Raw genomic sequence first — 17019 nt, 5'->3', positions numbered from 1 at the left:
CATTTTTGGGGAATTGGAAAAAAATTATCGGCTATTTGATGAAATTGCAAAAATTTTTAAAAATATTGCTTAAATCATGTACTCAAGGGTAATTAAGTTAACATTTCAGGACGAACTCAAATTTGGGCAACCAAATGACAATTAAATATGATCCATCTTATTCGTACAAAATCAATTATATGAATAATAGACTAATAAAAGTAAAATGGACTTCAATGAGTATAAAGCATTTATACAGCTTAGGGTAGTATATGTACATGTGTGTATGAGATTTCAATTTAGATCATTATCGTATCTGTTTCTGGAGATTATAAACGGTAAAACCTCCTGCAAAAAATTATACCAAGTACACATTTTCTAGAAGTCCTCTTTTAATATGTATTAATGCATTGAAAATATATTTTTCTATCTGAAATAATGCCTAAAGTCCTTACCATTAACTCGCAGATCAAATGAGTAGGTGGAAATAACTTAATAAATCTATATAATTACACAATATCATCATTTTTTGAAAAACAGAGGAAATTCGGATTAAAAGTTGGCGATGTTTTTACAGTGTTTTTAAACGTGTTATGACTGTAGCTTTGCTAAATGAGTTAAAATTACAGACAATCTGACAATTTTACTTAGTGTTTTTCCAAGATAACTAAAAATAAAAGCATTGTTCACCAATTGAGAAAAAATACTGCCAAATTGGGAAAAACTGAAATCATTTTCAATTGGGAATAGGCCGAACTTCGGCCCCTGAGAAGGCACTGATAAATCCTTATTATCTATATGTGTATCCGTGTCTGCTAGGTCGATCAGGGTTGGGCATACACTCTCCAATATTATGGTATGAATTTAGCCAATTGAGACATAGCAATTGGAGAAAGGGATCATTTATCCAAGATTTTATTCACTTTTCCATGCAGAAAAAGTTCTTTAAGTGTGTCTCATTGCTTTTAGTGAGGAATTACCTTGTTACAAACTTACATGACAGAGCCGCCATTTTTGGTTAGCACATGTGTTTATTTACGGTCACCTAAATGTTTGTAAAGGTCTCATATATTTATAAGCGCTTATTTGACTAAGATGCATTCTAAAATTTAAAACCCACCAGTTCAGCTGAGAAAAAGCCGGAAAAATATGTCGAAAAAAAGACATTATTTTTATTTTCATAATTTGTGAAAATTAGGGTCGGCGGAATCGTAAACCAAACGAAAAAAAACTTTGGCCTTATGACATTTTATTTAAAAAAAAATACTTCATTTAACATTAACGTAAACTTTATGTAAAATCCCCACAATTTGCAACAATCTCACAGATATAGAAATTATTCTTCTATGACAAGCATTCTGAGAGTATTGCATTAGCAATACTAGTCCCCTACAGGCAAGTGTAATCTGGATTTCGTTAAAAATTGAAAATGCCATAATTCCTTCAAAAATCAATGAAGTGGAACGAAATTCAAACTTGATCTATATCTCATCAAGGTGAAGTCACACACCAAAAATCAGCTCAATATCTGCAAGCGTTTAGAACAAGCATTCTGAGAGTATTGCATTAGCAATACTAGTCCCCTACCGGCAAGTGTAATCTGGTTCCCGTTAAGAATTGAAAATGCCATAAATCCGTCCAAAATCAATGAAGTGGGACGAAATGCAAACTTGATCTATAACTAATTAAGGTAAAGTCATATACCAAAAATCAGCTCAATATCTGAAAGCGTTTAGAAGAACATTGCGGAAAACCCTTAAAAATTGAAAAGGCCGTAATTCCGTAAAAATTCAATGAGACGGAATGAAATGCAAACTTGATCTGTAACTCATCAAGATACACTCATATAAAAAAAAAAAACAGCTCAATATCTGCAAGCGTTTAGGAAAAAAGTGCGGAAAACCAAGTGGGACAGACTGACAGACAGACAGAGGGACAGACGGACAGACAGACAGACAGCTAGACAGACGGACGTCCGTCTGTCTGTCTGTCCGTCCGTCTGTCTGTCAGTCTGTCCCACTTGGTTTTCCGCACTTTTTCCCTAAACGCTTGCAGATGTTGAGCTGATTTTTGTATATGAGTGTATCTTGATGAGTTACAGATCAAGTTTGCATTTCGTTCCGCTTCATTGATTTTTGACGGAATTACGGCCTTTTCAATTTTTAGGGGTTTTCCGCAATTTTCTTCTAAACGCTTTCAGATATTGAGCTGATTTTTGGTATATGACTTTACCTTAATTAGTTATAGATCAAGTTTGCATTTCGTCCCACTTCATTAATTTTGGACGGATTTATGGCATTTTCAATTCTTAACGGGAACCAGATTACACTTGCCGGTAGGGGACTAGTTTTGCTAATGCAATACTCTCAGAATGCTTGTTTTTTTTAAAGATGACGTACAAAGTATGCGTAAAAATATACATTGTTTGGTTAACAAAAACATTGAGCAAAGACCCATTAAACCTTAAAAATACACTTTCAGACACCACATTCGTATCTTTCCGAGAATATTTGAGGTCCATTTAGTCAAGGGTCATATCACAAACACGATATTTGTTATGAGCAGTATAGCGTAGTGGTTACCGCGTTAGTCTCGAGCTCGAAGGAAAATTTTTTACTACCTGGGTTCGAAGCACAAGTATATCACATTTTTTTGATTCAGAGAATTATTTGTCGAAAGAAATTTCCGCAGAAAAGTTTTGTTTGTCATAATTTCACACATTTCTATGATAAGAACTTAAAGCTCTAAATACTAAATTCAAAAATTGCATATGACTTTTCTAAATTCAATGCTTTAGGCATTCTGCACGCCTTGTTCGCTCATCTCCTTTCATTGCAAAAATATATACACCTGTCACACTCTCATACAAGTTGGAAAAGAAAGACAACTAGATGAGATCTCCTTGCGAGCAACGAGTAGGTCTTCCGTCCAATTTTTCGATAAGATGAGATATGATTTTGACTATGATCTTTGTTAAAAGATAATGATATATAGACTTCCCTAATTAGATTTCATTCTTTTGATTTATATAACATTATCAAAGAGCTATAGATGACAGGCTTTTGGCCCCTCTCAGCCCCTAGTTTTAGGGGTCAGACCCCTTTTCTTGATATCAATTGAAAGATGTTATGATTTTGAAGACTTTTTGTTCAACAACTATTCAGAGATTTCTTTTCGTTGTGGAGATATGCTGATTTGAAATATTTAGGGGCCATCCCTCAAAGTCCTTAATGGGGTCGATTGACAAAATTTGAAAGGGTGCATATTGTTTAGAACATTATTCTGACTATCTTTTGTTCAGCATTGCATATCAAAATATTCCCCCTTTTCGAGATATAAAGCGTCAAAGATTTAGCATTCTGGCCCCTTGTGACCCTTTATTACGTAACATATGATCAGAATCTTATCCTATATTGTTGTAAAACGTTAAGATAAGCATCTTTGCTTCAGTAATGTATTACAAATTATTGATCGTTAAAGAGTTAAAGATGAAAAACTTTTGGCCCCTCGGAGCCCCTAATTTGAAGGGTCAGCCCCTTTTTCTTGATATCAAATGAAAGGTCTTGTGATTTTGAAGACTTTTTGTTCAACAACTATTCAGAGATTTCTTTTCGTTGTGGAGATATGCTGAATGGAAATATTTAGGGGCCACCCATCCAAGTCCTTAATGGGGCTGTTTGACAAAAATTGAAAGGGTGCATATTGTTTAGAACATTATTCTGACTATCTTTTGTTCAGCATTGCATATCAAAATATTCCCCCTTTTCGAGATATAAAGCGTCAAAGATTTAGCATTCTGGCCCCTTGTGACCCCTAATTACGTAACATATGATCAGAATCTTATCATATGTTGTTGCAAATCATTAAGATAAACATCTTTGCTTCAGTAATGTATCACAAATTCTTGATCGTAAAAGAGTTAAAGATGAATGACTTTTGGCCCCTCTGAGCCCCTAATTTGAGGGGTCAGCCCCTTTTACTTAATATCAAATGAATGCACTTATCATTCTGCACAACTTTTGTTCTATATGTTTTAACAAATTCTTAACATGTATGAAGATATGAAAGAAAAGGTGTAAAATTTTGTGAGATGTTTCTGAGACATTTTTTGAGCCCTACCGAGCTTCGGCGCCTTTTGCGCTAGAGAGATGTGGACACCTGCCTGCAAATCTACAAACCTTCCCCTACATTCACTGAAAAACTCACTTGAAAAACTTGTAGTGTGTATTAAAATATTGATCATTAAAAAGTTATAGATTAAAGACTTTCGGACCGTCCTGGCCCCTATTTTGAGGGGCCAGTCCTTTTTTCTTGGTATCTTCCTATAGCTCTCACGATTTTGAACATTTTTGTTCAACAACTATTCTGAAATTCTTTTTCGCTTCCGAGATATATGCAAAAGAAATATTTAGGGGCTGGCCCTTCAACTCCTTAATGGGGGCGTTTAGCAAAAATGAAAAGGTTACATATTGTTTAAAACCTTATTTTGAACACCTTTTATTCAACACTGCTTATCAAAATATTTCCCAATTTCGGAATATAGAGTGCCAAAGATTTGTCATTCTGGCCCCTTGTGGCCCCTAATTATGTAACATATGATGTGAATATTATAATATATAGTTGTAAATTGTTGAGATAAACATGTTTGCTTCAGTAATGAATTACAAAATGTTGAGCATTAAAGAGTTATTCATCAAAGACTATCGGCCCCTCTCAGCCCCTATTTTGAGGGGCCAGTCCCTTTTTCTTCATACCACTTTAAAGCTCTTATGATTTTGAACATTTTTTGTTCAACAACTATTCAGAAATTCTTTTTCGTTTCCGAGATATTAGCAAAAGAAGTATTTAGGGGCCGGCCCTTTAACTCCTTATTGGGGACGTTAAACAAAAAATAAAAGGTTGCATATTGTTCAGAACATTATTTTGAACATCTTTTGTTCAGTATTGCATATCAAAATATTTCACACTTATTGAGATATATAGCGTGAAAGATTTTGCATTTTGGCCCCTTATGACCCCTAATTATGTAACATATAATGTGAATATCATAATATGTAGTTGTAAATCGTTAATATTAACATTTTTGCTTCAGTAATGCATTGCAAAATATTGATCGTTAACGAGTTATTGATTAAAGACTTTCGGTCCCTCTCGGCCCTTATTTTGAGGGGCCAGCCCCTTTTTCTTCATACCACTTTAAAGCTCTTATGATTTTGAACACTTTTTATTCAACAACTATTCAGAAATTCTTTTTCGTTTCCGAGATATTAGCAAAAGAATTATTGAGGGGCCGGCCCTTTAACTCCTTAATGGGGACGTTTAGAGAAAAATAAAAGGTTGCATATTGTTTAGAACATTATTTTGAACATCTTTTGTTCAATATTGCTTATCAAAATATTTCCCACTTTTGAAATATAAAGCATCAAAGATTTAGCATTCTGGCCCCTTATGGCCCCTAATTATGTAACAAATGATGTGAATATCATAATATATACTTGTAAATAGTTGAGATAAACATTTTTGCTTCAGTAATGCATTACAAAATATTGATCGTTAAAGAGTCATTGATTAAAGAATTTCGGCCCCTCTCAGCCCCTATTGTGAGGGTGCAGCCCCTTTTTCTTCATTTCACTTTAAAGATCTCATGATTTTGAACACTTTTTGTTCAACAACTAGTCAGAATTTCTTTTTCGTTTCTGAGATATTTACAAAAGAAGTATTTAGGGGCCAGCCCTTCAACTCCTTAATTAGGACGTTTAGCAAAAAATGAAAGGTTGCATCTTGTTTAAAACATTATTTTGGACATCTTTTGTTCAATATTGCTGATCAAAATATTTCCCACTTTTAAGATATAAAGCAGCAAAGATTTAGCATTCTGGCCCCTTATGATCCCTTTTTATGTAACAAATGATGTGAATATCATAATATATACTTGTAAATAGTTGAGATAAATATTTTTGCTTCAGTAATGCATTACAAAATATTGATCGTTAAAGAGTTATTGATTAAAGACTTTCGGCCCTTCTCAGCCCCTAATGTGATGAGTCAGCCCTTTTTCTTTGATATCATATAAAAGATCTTGTAATTCTACGCAATTTCTTTTCAATATTTTTTAACAAAATACTCATAGTTAAAAAATTATCGTAAGAAATGTCTCTAAAATTCACTCATGATTTGCTTCCTAAATTTTGACCCCTACCGAGCTCCCATACTAGGCACTTCCGGAAAATATCCAAACCCAGGTGCATAATGGCAACATGTCCTCTATCATCACTGAAAATTTCAGCGCCTTAGCTTAAGCCGTTTTTGAGTTCCATCACAGACAAGGAGGTCCTCTAAATTTTGATAAAAGGGCGATAACTTCCAACCGGAAGTAAATATCCCTAAACGGAATTGCCGGAATTAACTTCAGATATCAACGCATCTCTGACGAAATTTTGAATAAAATCGAACGAGCCATCTCCGAGAAATCCTCTGCACAAATTTTGTAAGAAGAAAAAAGAATAAAAATAATAATAACTAGATGCGATCTCGTTGCGAGCAACGAGTGGGTCTTCCGTCCGATTTTTGATAAGATGAGATACGAATTTGACTGAGATTTTCGTTCATGAATATATAAATAGTGAAAACGTACTATTTGCTTCAGTTATGTTTAACAAAATTTTGATCATTATGGCACCAAAAAAACGTAATATTTGATGAAGATTTTAAAATATTTATAGTAGCAGATCGTGAAGATGAACATCACTGTAAAAGGGTTATAGATGAAAGGCTTTTAGCCCCTTTGAGCCCCTAATTCTAGGGGTCTTGATATCACATGAAAAGTCTTGTAATTCTGAAGACTTTTTGTTCAACAACTATTCAGAAGTTTCCTTTCGTTTTCGAGATATGTAGACTTGAAATATTTAGGGGCCGTCCCTTTAAGTCCTTATAGAGGCTGTTTAGGAAAAATTCAAAGGATGCACATTGTTCAGATCATCATTCTAAACAACTTTTGTTCAAAATTGCTTTTCAAAATGTTTCCCCTTTTCGAGATATAAAGCGTCAAAGATTAAACATTCTGGCCCCTTATGGCCCCTAATTACGTAATATTTGAAGAAAATTTTAAGATATATAGTTGCAGATTGTAAAGGTGAACATTTTTCCTTCAATAATTAATATCAAAATATTTAACGTTAGGGAGTTATAGATAAAAGAATTTTGGCCCCTCGGAGCCCCTAATTTGAGGGGTCAGCCCCTTTTTCTTGATATCACTTGAAAGGTCTTGTAATTCTGAAGACTTTTTGTTCAACAACTATTCAGAAGTTTCCTTTCGTTTTCGAGATATGTAGACTTGAAATATTTAGGGACCGTCCCTTTAAGTCCTTATAGGGGCTGTTTAGGAAAAATTCAAAGGATGCACATTGTTCAGATCATCATTCTAAACAACTTTTGTTCAATATTGCTTTTCAAAATGTTCCCCCTTTTCGAGATATAAAGCGTCAAAGATTAAACATTCTGGCCCCTTATGGCCCCTAATTACGTAATATTTGAAGAAAATTTTAAGATATATAGTTGCAGATTGTGAATATGAACATTTTTGCTTCAATAATTAATATCAAATTATTTAACGTTAAAAAGTTATAGATGAAAGACTTTTGGTCCCTTTGAGCCCCTAATTTGAGGAGCCAGCCCCTTTTTCTTGATATCACATGAAAGGTCTTGTAATTCTGAAGACTTTTTGTTCAACAACTATTCAGAAGTTTCCTTTCGTTTTCGAGATATGTAGACTTGAAATATTAAGGGGCCGCCCTTTTAGGTCCTTATAGGGGCTGTTTAGGAAAAATTGAAAGAATACACATTGTTGAGAACATCATTCTAAACAACTTTTGTTCAATAATGCTTTTCAAAATGTTTCCCCTTTTTGAGATATAAAGCGTCAAAGATTAAGCATTCTGGCCCCTTATGGCCCCTAATTACGTAATATTTCATAAAGATTAAAAAATATATGTTGCAAATTGTAAAGATGAACATTTTTGCTTCAATAATGTATACAAAAATATTGCTTGTTTAAGAGTTATCGATTAAAGACTTTTGGCCCCTCTCGGCCCCTCATATGATGAGTCAGCCCTTTTTTCTTGATATCATGTCAAAGATCTTGTCATTCTGCACAAATATTGTTCAATATGTTTTAACAAAATAATTATACTTTAAAAGATATGATACAAAATGTCTCAAAAATTCACTCATGATTCGTGTCCTAAATTTCGACCCCTACCGAGCTTCCATACTAGGCACTTCCGGAAAATATCTAAACCCAGGTGCAATATGGCAACATGTCCTTTATCATCACTGAAAATTTCAGCGCTCTAGCTTAAACCGTTTTTGAGTTCCATCGCAGACAAGGAGGTCCTCTGAATTTTGATAAAAGGGCGATAACTTCCGACCGGAAGTGATTTTCAAAAAACGATATTGCCGGAATTAACTTCAGATGTCAACGCATCTACCATGAAAATTTGAATAAAATCGAACCAGCCATCTCCGAGAAATCTTCTGCACAAATTTTGTAAGAAGAAAAAAGAATAATAATAAAGGTAAAAAAGAAACCGAAGAATAATAGAAGGGTCTTCCGCTGAAGACGGAAGACCCTAATAATAAAGGTAAAAAAGAAACCGAAGAATAATAGAAGGGTCTTCCGCTGAAGACGAAAGACCCTAATAATAATAAAAGTGAAAAAGAAACAATACAATAATAGAAGGGTCTTCCGTTGGAGACGGAAGACCCTAAATACACAGCCACACATCCATACATGTACATACATACATACCACAGGCACTTGTTTTGTAGATGGGGCCACCTTCTTTTTCTTTCTACAAGGTACCTAACTCAATTTCAGGTACCCCCGCTTCAAGTTCGTATTTTGATAATATATCAATCATTAACCTACTTTAAAATGACACTTTCACTGAAACTTGGGTCTGTGTGTCCGTCCGTCTAGCTGTATTTCTGTCTGTCTGTAACACTTTTGTTTCCACGCGATATCTCTAGAAGCCTTGGGACTTTTGCAATGACATTTTACATAGCAACTCCCTATGGTCTTCAAAAGACCCCTATCGATTTTGAGGTCAAAAGGTCAAAGTTCAAGGTCATTAATTCATAAATTCTGTTTCATTTCCGGGCGATATCTCGAGCAGACCTGGGGTAATGGTAATGTGTAATGGTAATGCATTTTAATCATTCTATTTTTTCAAAGTAATTGGGTGTAATGTGTAATGAGTCTATCTTTCAATTACAATTAATTTTAATGTAATGCATTACTTTCAAAAATATGTCAGTAATGACCATTACTTTTCAGTTACATTTTGTATTTTAATATATTTTTATTACTGAATCTTAAACCATCGATAGTTTTTTAATTGAAAATGTTAAAGTCTTAAAATTAAAATCCTATATCTTACCATGTTTTAAAAATGTTTATTCATGGTGATTGATAGACAATATACTAAACAATTGTTTCAGTAGAAGACTTCTTGAAAAGACAGTTATAAAATCAATTGAAGAGAGCCAGAAAAAATATTAAAAGAAATCACTAGGTTTCAAAGATAGCCACAAAACAACTGACATTAATACATGTACTATACTATGACTACTAGGGCTGGGTATTGGCTAGAGATTTCGTATTGCGATATATTGCGATCTTTTTAACTGTATTGCGATATGTATTGCAATATTTTCTACAAAAATTCAAATGAAATTTTCTTATTATATTAACTTCTTTTTACATGTAGAATGTACATAACTATGATAAATGACCAATAAAATCTTGTTGATTGAATTAATACACTTATACAACTAAATACACCCATACAACAGCTTTTGTCGTTCTATTTGGCATGATCGCAAAAATCTTTATATTTTATGGCAGAATTCCTGAGTCCAAGCATTTTGCCAGTATATCGGTATTTCAGAAACGTGTTTAAGAAACGTATTGCAATGTGATGTTTTTTGTCAACATACTGCAATATACCGGAATATCGGTATTATTGCCCAGCCCTAATGACTACCAGTTAAGTTCATTCTGGTAAAATGGACTTGGAAAGCAAGATACAAGATCAGTATGATCTACTCGAAGACACAAATGGAAACTAAGGCCAAATGTAAATACATGTATTGATATTGTCTATCATTCATTTTTGGTGGCTTGAGAGTCACCTCTAACTTCAAACCCTATTATCTAGGTACCAGTAATTATCACCTTTGATTGTGAAAAATTTATATCTTCATTGATTATGCCTGCTCAGTTAATTATGAGTGCCAATTAATTTAATCATTAAATTAATACATACTCGTTTTACAATTATAGAAGAATCTGTTGATTAAATATCATTTTACATAAAACATAAAGTATGAAATTTTTATCATTTATTTAAAAAAAAGAGGAACTAACATCAGAGACTGAACAAAACTACAACATTGAAAGTGTTCTAGCTAATCTACTTTCTTTGTCAACTGTAGATTGTAAAATACATGAACATGATATGAATCCAAAATCCAAATACCACTCTGACTAGATCTAGAGTAATGGTAATTGTAATGATAAAAATTCCAAAGTAATTTTAAGTTAATTCATTACATTTCAAAGTAATTGACTCCAGGTCTGATCTCGAGGAGCCTTTGGGCTTTTGCAAGGAAATTTTATACTACAACTCCCTATGGCCTAAAAAAGACCTCTATTGATTTTGAGGTCCAAAGATCAAGGTCGTAATACATTCTGTCTGTGTGTAACACTTTCGTTTTCGGGCAATATCTCAAGAAGCTTTTGAACCTTTGCAATGAAAATTAACACCATAACTCCCTATGGCCCCGCCCGCCCCCATCAAAGTATCCCATCCTCAAAAGTCAATTGGGTTTGTTGGCATCAAAGTTTTAGAGTTACTCCCCATTAATATTTAAAGTCGCGTGACACTATTTTTACTAAGCACAAGAGCATGTGAAGGGTTATTACAAAATATATTAATACAGGTTGTCGGCGGACTTTATAGTATTAGAACTGTTTAGTAAAAGCTAAATTAGACACCATGTATTGTGTAAAATTTTGACAATATCGAACTTGTCAAGAACAAAAATTGGACGTTATAAGGACAGTGTAATTCTGTGATATTTTCAGACAAAGCACAAGTATTTGTTGGTCAAACGAAAAAAAAAATTCGAAACAAGATGTGTTTGTGAAACACTGACGCCCCCGTATGGCAGCTTATGGCGAAGGTTAAAGTTTCTTCAAATGCAAGTCAAAATCCAGGCCAGAAGATAAAAAATGTTGATACCCAAAGAAAGGTCTTGTCTCGAGGAATACACCTGTGAAATTTGAAAGACCTAGATAGAACTGTTCAAAAGTTATGGCGAAGGTTAAAGTTTTTTAAATAAATGTCAAACGTCAAGGTCAAGGTCAAAGTGGTTGGTATCCAAAGGAAGATCTTGTCACAGGGATTACATATGTGAAGTATGAAAGCCCTAGCACCAACCATTTAAAAGTTATGGCCAAGGTTAAAGTTTTTCAAAAGTAGGTCAAACTCCTAGGTCAAGGTCAAAAGGTCAAAGTGGTGGTTGGTATCCAAAGGAAGGTCTTGTCGCAAGGATTACACATGTGAAGTTTGAAACCCCAAGCACCAACTGTTCAAAAGTTATGGCCAAGGTTAAAGTTTTTCAAAAGTAAGTCAAACTCCTAGGTCAAGGTCAAAAGGTCAAAGTTGTTGGTATCCAAAGGAAGGCCTTGTCACAAAGAATACACATGTGAAGTTTGAAACCCCAAGCACCAACTGTTCAGAAGTTATGGCCAAGGTTAAAGTCTCATAAAATTTTGCAAAAGTGGGTCAAACTCCAAGGTCAAGGTCAAAAGGTCAAATATGATGGTACCCAAAGAAAGGTCTTGTCACAAGGAATACACATGTGAAATATGAAAGTCATAGCTCCAACAATCAAAAGTTATGGGCAAGGTTAAAGTTGACAACAGACAGACAGACAAACAGACAAACAGATAAACAGACAAACAGATAAACAGACAAACAGATAAACAGACAAACAGACAGACAGGACAAAAACAATATACCTCCGGGATCTTTCGATCCGGGGGCATAAAAAGGGCCAATGATAAGTGGTGAATAACACGTAAAGCACAAAAATACACAAATATTTAGATCCGCGCCCAATTTCATACAAGCAGATGACGTCTGGCGTGTATAAACCATGATAAACGTTTACATAAAACACATGCATTATTACAATGCGTGATAAATATTTTATATAAAAAGAATCATCTGTGCACATTTGAAAAAAAAAGGAAACAAATATATATCCATACTGGCATTTACAATGTGAAAATTTTGTATAAGGTAGTTATGTAGATATATTTACAGTAATAGAAAATATAAATTAAAATCCCCGACCCGCCCCTATTTTAAGCACATTACGACGAAAATCTAACTTTAAAATTTATGTGGCCTTAAGGCCAATAGCTGAAAGGTCAACTTTTTTCTCTCTCTCCATCTTCAGTTTTTCCTCATTTCTTCCACCCTCTTCCAGGCGCGGATCCAGTAATTTTTCTAAGGGGTCCGCCCCAGTCAAAAATTTTCTAATCCAGACGTTTCTTGTCAAAAAAAACAAAAAAAAAAACAAAAAAACAAAACAACAACAAAAAAAAAAAAAAAAAAAAAAAAAACAACCAACAACAAGATCTAAAATCCTTTTTTCCCAGCCGTGAAAAACCTATTTCTTAGCAGGGGTCAATTTTTTTTTATTTACTTCAGTATATACATTTATTAATTTTGGAAATCCGGGGGGGGGGGGGCACCCCTCAAAATTCTCGCATGCTCTTTTTTTTTGCTTCAGCGGGGGGGGGGGGCACAATTTCTCTGAATTAGCTTGTTATAAATGTTCCTGGATCCTGTTTTGTTCCTAAAAAGTATTCTGATAAATTCAAGCTGGTATGGCATAAGTATTATATGACAATTGTTTGACATTTGGCAATGAATACACATTATTTATTGCTTGTTTCAGAGGCTAGTATAATTAAGGTAAACAGTAACTTAACTAAATTATCATTTGTGATACTTTCATACTAAATTATTGAGATAATGAACAGTATTCAAGCTCAAAAGTCCATTAAACAATACAAATCAGTAGCAGAGCAAACATGGACCTCTAAAACATCAGAGGTGGAATAAGGTGCCATGGAGGATTGAGCATCCCCTGCCGACCTGTCACACCCACCGTGTGCTCCTTGTAATGATCGGGAAAAACGGAAAAATCCGTAGATAATTCAGTGTGTAAATAATGGCATAACAATAAGTTGAAAAAGGTCAGTCAGCGATTGACTTAATGATAGATTGTATTTGCTGACAAGGTCATTACTAATAAATTTACCTTCTGTATCAAATAAATCATTTACTGTTTGGATTCCTTTTCGAAATACAATGTACATATTATTCATTTTGTCTTTATTTCATTATTATACCACAGTGGCTTACACAACATTTGGAAATCGTTAAAGTTAAAACTTCCTAAAATTCATTAAAATAAAGTTAATACGTTTTTCACAAAAAGAATGTTTTGCGTGATTTCTGCCTTTTGTTTACAGTATTCAAACCCAAATTTGCATAAAACATATTTAGTTATATTATACCCAGTTATCCAGTTTAATTAGTTATTTGTAAAAATTCCCCTAATTCAAGTTAGCATAAGAGATTAATAAATGTTTCTAAATTGGTCATTCAACCATCTCCATTTGCAACATCCAATTGAAACGTTTTCCTGAATTTTTATCAATTTTGTTTCTCCATTTAAATTTGTACAGAGCTTTGTCAAATTGCTGTCTCCACTGCGAATTTGCTCTTGGAAGAGAAATAAATGGGTAAATCTACATATACCTTAGAGAAAGCCTTTTAGGTTTTCATTGATTAAGGAGTCAAGAACCTTTTAAGTCTATATGCAATGTATGAGGTGCAAGTTTTTTCTTTCAGTTGGGAGAGATATTGGACGACAATTACGGAAAAATTCCTTAGATCTCCCTTTGGTAAAATGGAAAAAATGTCTTGTTTTTTGGTCATTCTCGTTTAAGAAAAACTAGATTTTTTTGTCTCATTAGAAAGCTTCCAAGACCCTTCCAGAAAAATTTCAGAATATTGTAGTTAAAACTATCACTGCATGGAATTTACAAATTTTTCATTTCTTGTGAAGCAAAAATTGGCCTCTTCCTGGGTTATGATATCTTTAAATTTATTAGACAAATTTTCATATATAGAACTTATATTTCTCTTAACGATAATAGTGTCTAAATCTACTTCAAATAAGTCTCTTTCAGAACTTTTAATTAAGCTTTAAAAGTTACCTTTACACATAAATGACGATCCGAGTCATCCATAAGTCATCATAAGAACCAAAAAAAAAAAAAAAAAAAAAACAAAAACAAAAAAAAAAAACAAAAAAAAAAACAAAAAACAAAAAAAAAAAACACCCCCCCTCCCCCCCCCCCAAAAAAAAACCCCGTAAAAGTCTATCTACTAAGCTTAGTTTTTTCACTAGAACTTTGCTTTAAAACTAAGTACAGATAAATTTTGATGATATATACGTGGGAAAATTTTATAAGATACGCGCACGAAGGTTACGGACAAGTCAACCCTCGTATAGCCAAAAAATGTACAGAAATAGAAAATACTTACCAACCCAATATAACATGATCAACATCAAAATCATTTCGGAAATAAAACCTTGATTCTTTTTCGTCCATTTATTCAAACAACTAATTGATCCTGCAGTCTCTAACTACATAAAATATTAAAACAGTAGCGTTCATATTCTGTATATTAATTTAAATCAATATAAAACTTTTGCCTGAATCTATTTTTGTTCGATTATATTTATATCGGAATATCAGGGTGATCTTTTCTACCAGTCTCGATCACTTTCAAATCTCCTTTATTTTTATGATCACTTACATGTAAAATACTCATTTTACAGAATTTACTAGGAGTCTCTCATTTCTTTAAGTACACAGTTTTCTTCCCTATGTAAAATCATCTGAATACTTTCATTTCGTCAATGCAATGTGATGCAAATGATAATTGAACTCAACTTTATCATTAAGTGATAAGTACCAGTCCGCGTACGAACCAGACAAAAGGTGATTCATTGAAGTTCTCATACAATCCTTTATCTTAAAGGATTAAGATTAAATGTAAATACAATAACAATCTTCATATTCACTATTATATAATGGATATTCAATTAATATTTTGCCATTGGATATATTTCACGAGTTCGAAACAGGATTGAAATATTGAAACATTCTTTTTCACAGGACATCAAGCTGCAAAAACATTGAATTTTCTATTTATTTCATTGTCTTTGTTTGCCCATATATACTATAGCTCTGTTGGATTCAAAACAATGTCGCGTAGTGCATTAAGAACTCATTAGGTTCGAAAAAGTACTAGACTTTTTTTAAAAAAAAAAAATTAATTTTTTTTTTCAAATTGATCACAAATTAATCACATTAGATGAATGACGAATCTTTTGGTCGATTTACTAATTGATTAAAAGAAGGAAAGAAAGATGTTGTGAGGTCGAAAATATGAATTTTAACAAAAATTTGGGGAAACTTTGGCAGCGAGGGATATTTACTTGGCCAGGTTTCTAGATAACCGTAAAAAAAAAACAAGTAAACAAACCAACCAAAAAGATCTGTTTATAGCGCAAAAGAAAACAACAGCAGCAACAAAATAAATTATAACAAGTAAACAATACAAAACAAAAAGAACAACCAAAAAAAAGTTTAATAAATAAATAAAAAAAATGAATAAAATAAATTAAAAAATCAAAATAATAAATCAAGGTAACACAATCAGTGCTTGAAATAAAAAAAAATAATAAGGATCAGGTAGTAAATATAATAAGACAAATTGCCAAAACTGATAAATATGTATAAATCTTTAAACCATTTGGGTTGGTGTATTTTTTTTCTTAAGGATACAGTAATGAAGCTTAAGAGACTTTATGAACCATTCTAGTTTTCAAAATATGATATTGATTTTAAAATCTAATTATTATGAATGTAAAAAAGTTATTGTTGAAGCAAAATACGAATATTCGAATTAACTTAATCCCATTGATAAATTACCAGAAATGTACTTGAAAGTCATCCTAGTAACTAGTTTTCACTGCAGAACAGCAAAGTGCGAATCGAGAAAAATACTGGATTCGGACTTTCATACTATCAGGTGGGCATACATGCTGGTCGTTTAACGTTCAGACATGGTAGTATTTTTATTAAAACGTAATTATTAATGTTTAAGATGATTTTATACAGTAGAGTTGCTTGTTTATTAAACACATATAAGAAGCTATCCAGTGACTGCTTTAATTACACCTGCTTAATTTACTTGTATTTTATTAGACCTAATCATATTTGCAGTTTACATATTATAGGGCTTATTATAACTGTATTTTAGAGGAACTTGGTTTGAATTCTACGTACTTTGAAAATCCAAATACTCACAGTGAAATTCTTCAAATCACATTTCAGTGTTTATTTCTTTTAACAAAGGGGAGTTCGAACTACCTTAATTACCAGTACTGGAATTCTAAACTTCATAAGAAACAACAAGATCGTTACAAACATGCATACATTGTTGGGCCCAGTAAATGCTCTACCAAGTCCCTATCTTTACCCTTTACAAAAACATTAGCAGCTGTAAAGGAGACACTTCAGACATACTGTCTGCTACAGCATATTCTAGAAATGGTGTAATCAGATGTGAGTTCTCCGAAATTCCAAAAAAGTCTTAGAAAATTTAAAATCATAATTTTAAAGTCAAAAGCATCAAAACGTACGACTTCTCTATACTTTATACAACCAATCCTCACAATAAATTAAAAACTAGACTTTCTGATATCATAGACGGTTGCTTCTTCAATAAAAAAATGTAACTCGGAAATTTTCGTAGCTTGTGATTGGTCATCAACAAATTACTTTGTTAGAATTCACTTTTATACTACACAAAAGTACTA

Source organism: Saccostrea echinata, unplaced genomic scaffold (assembly GCF_033153115.1).
Source record: "Saccostrea echinata isolate AGI-Se365-2 ecotype Australia unplaced genomic scaffold, CSIRO_AGI_Sech_v1 ptg000030l, whole genome shotgun sequence".
Lineage (NCBI taxonomy): Eukaryota > Metazoa > Mollusca > Bivalvia > Ostreida > Ostreidae > Saccostrea > Saccostrea echinata.
Note: the sequence above shows the minus strand (reverse complement) of the source record.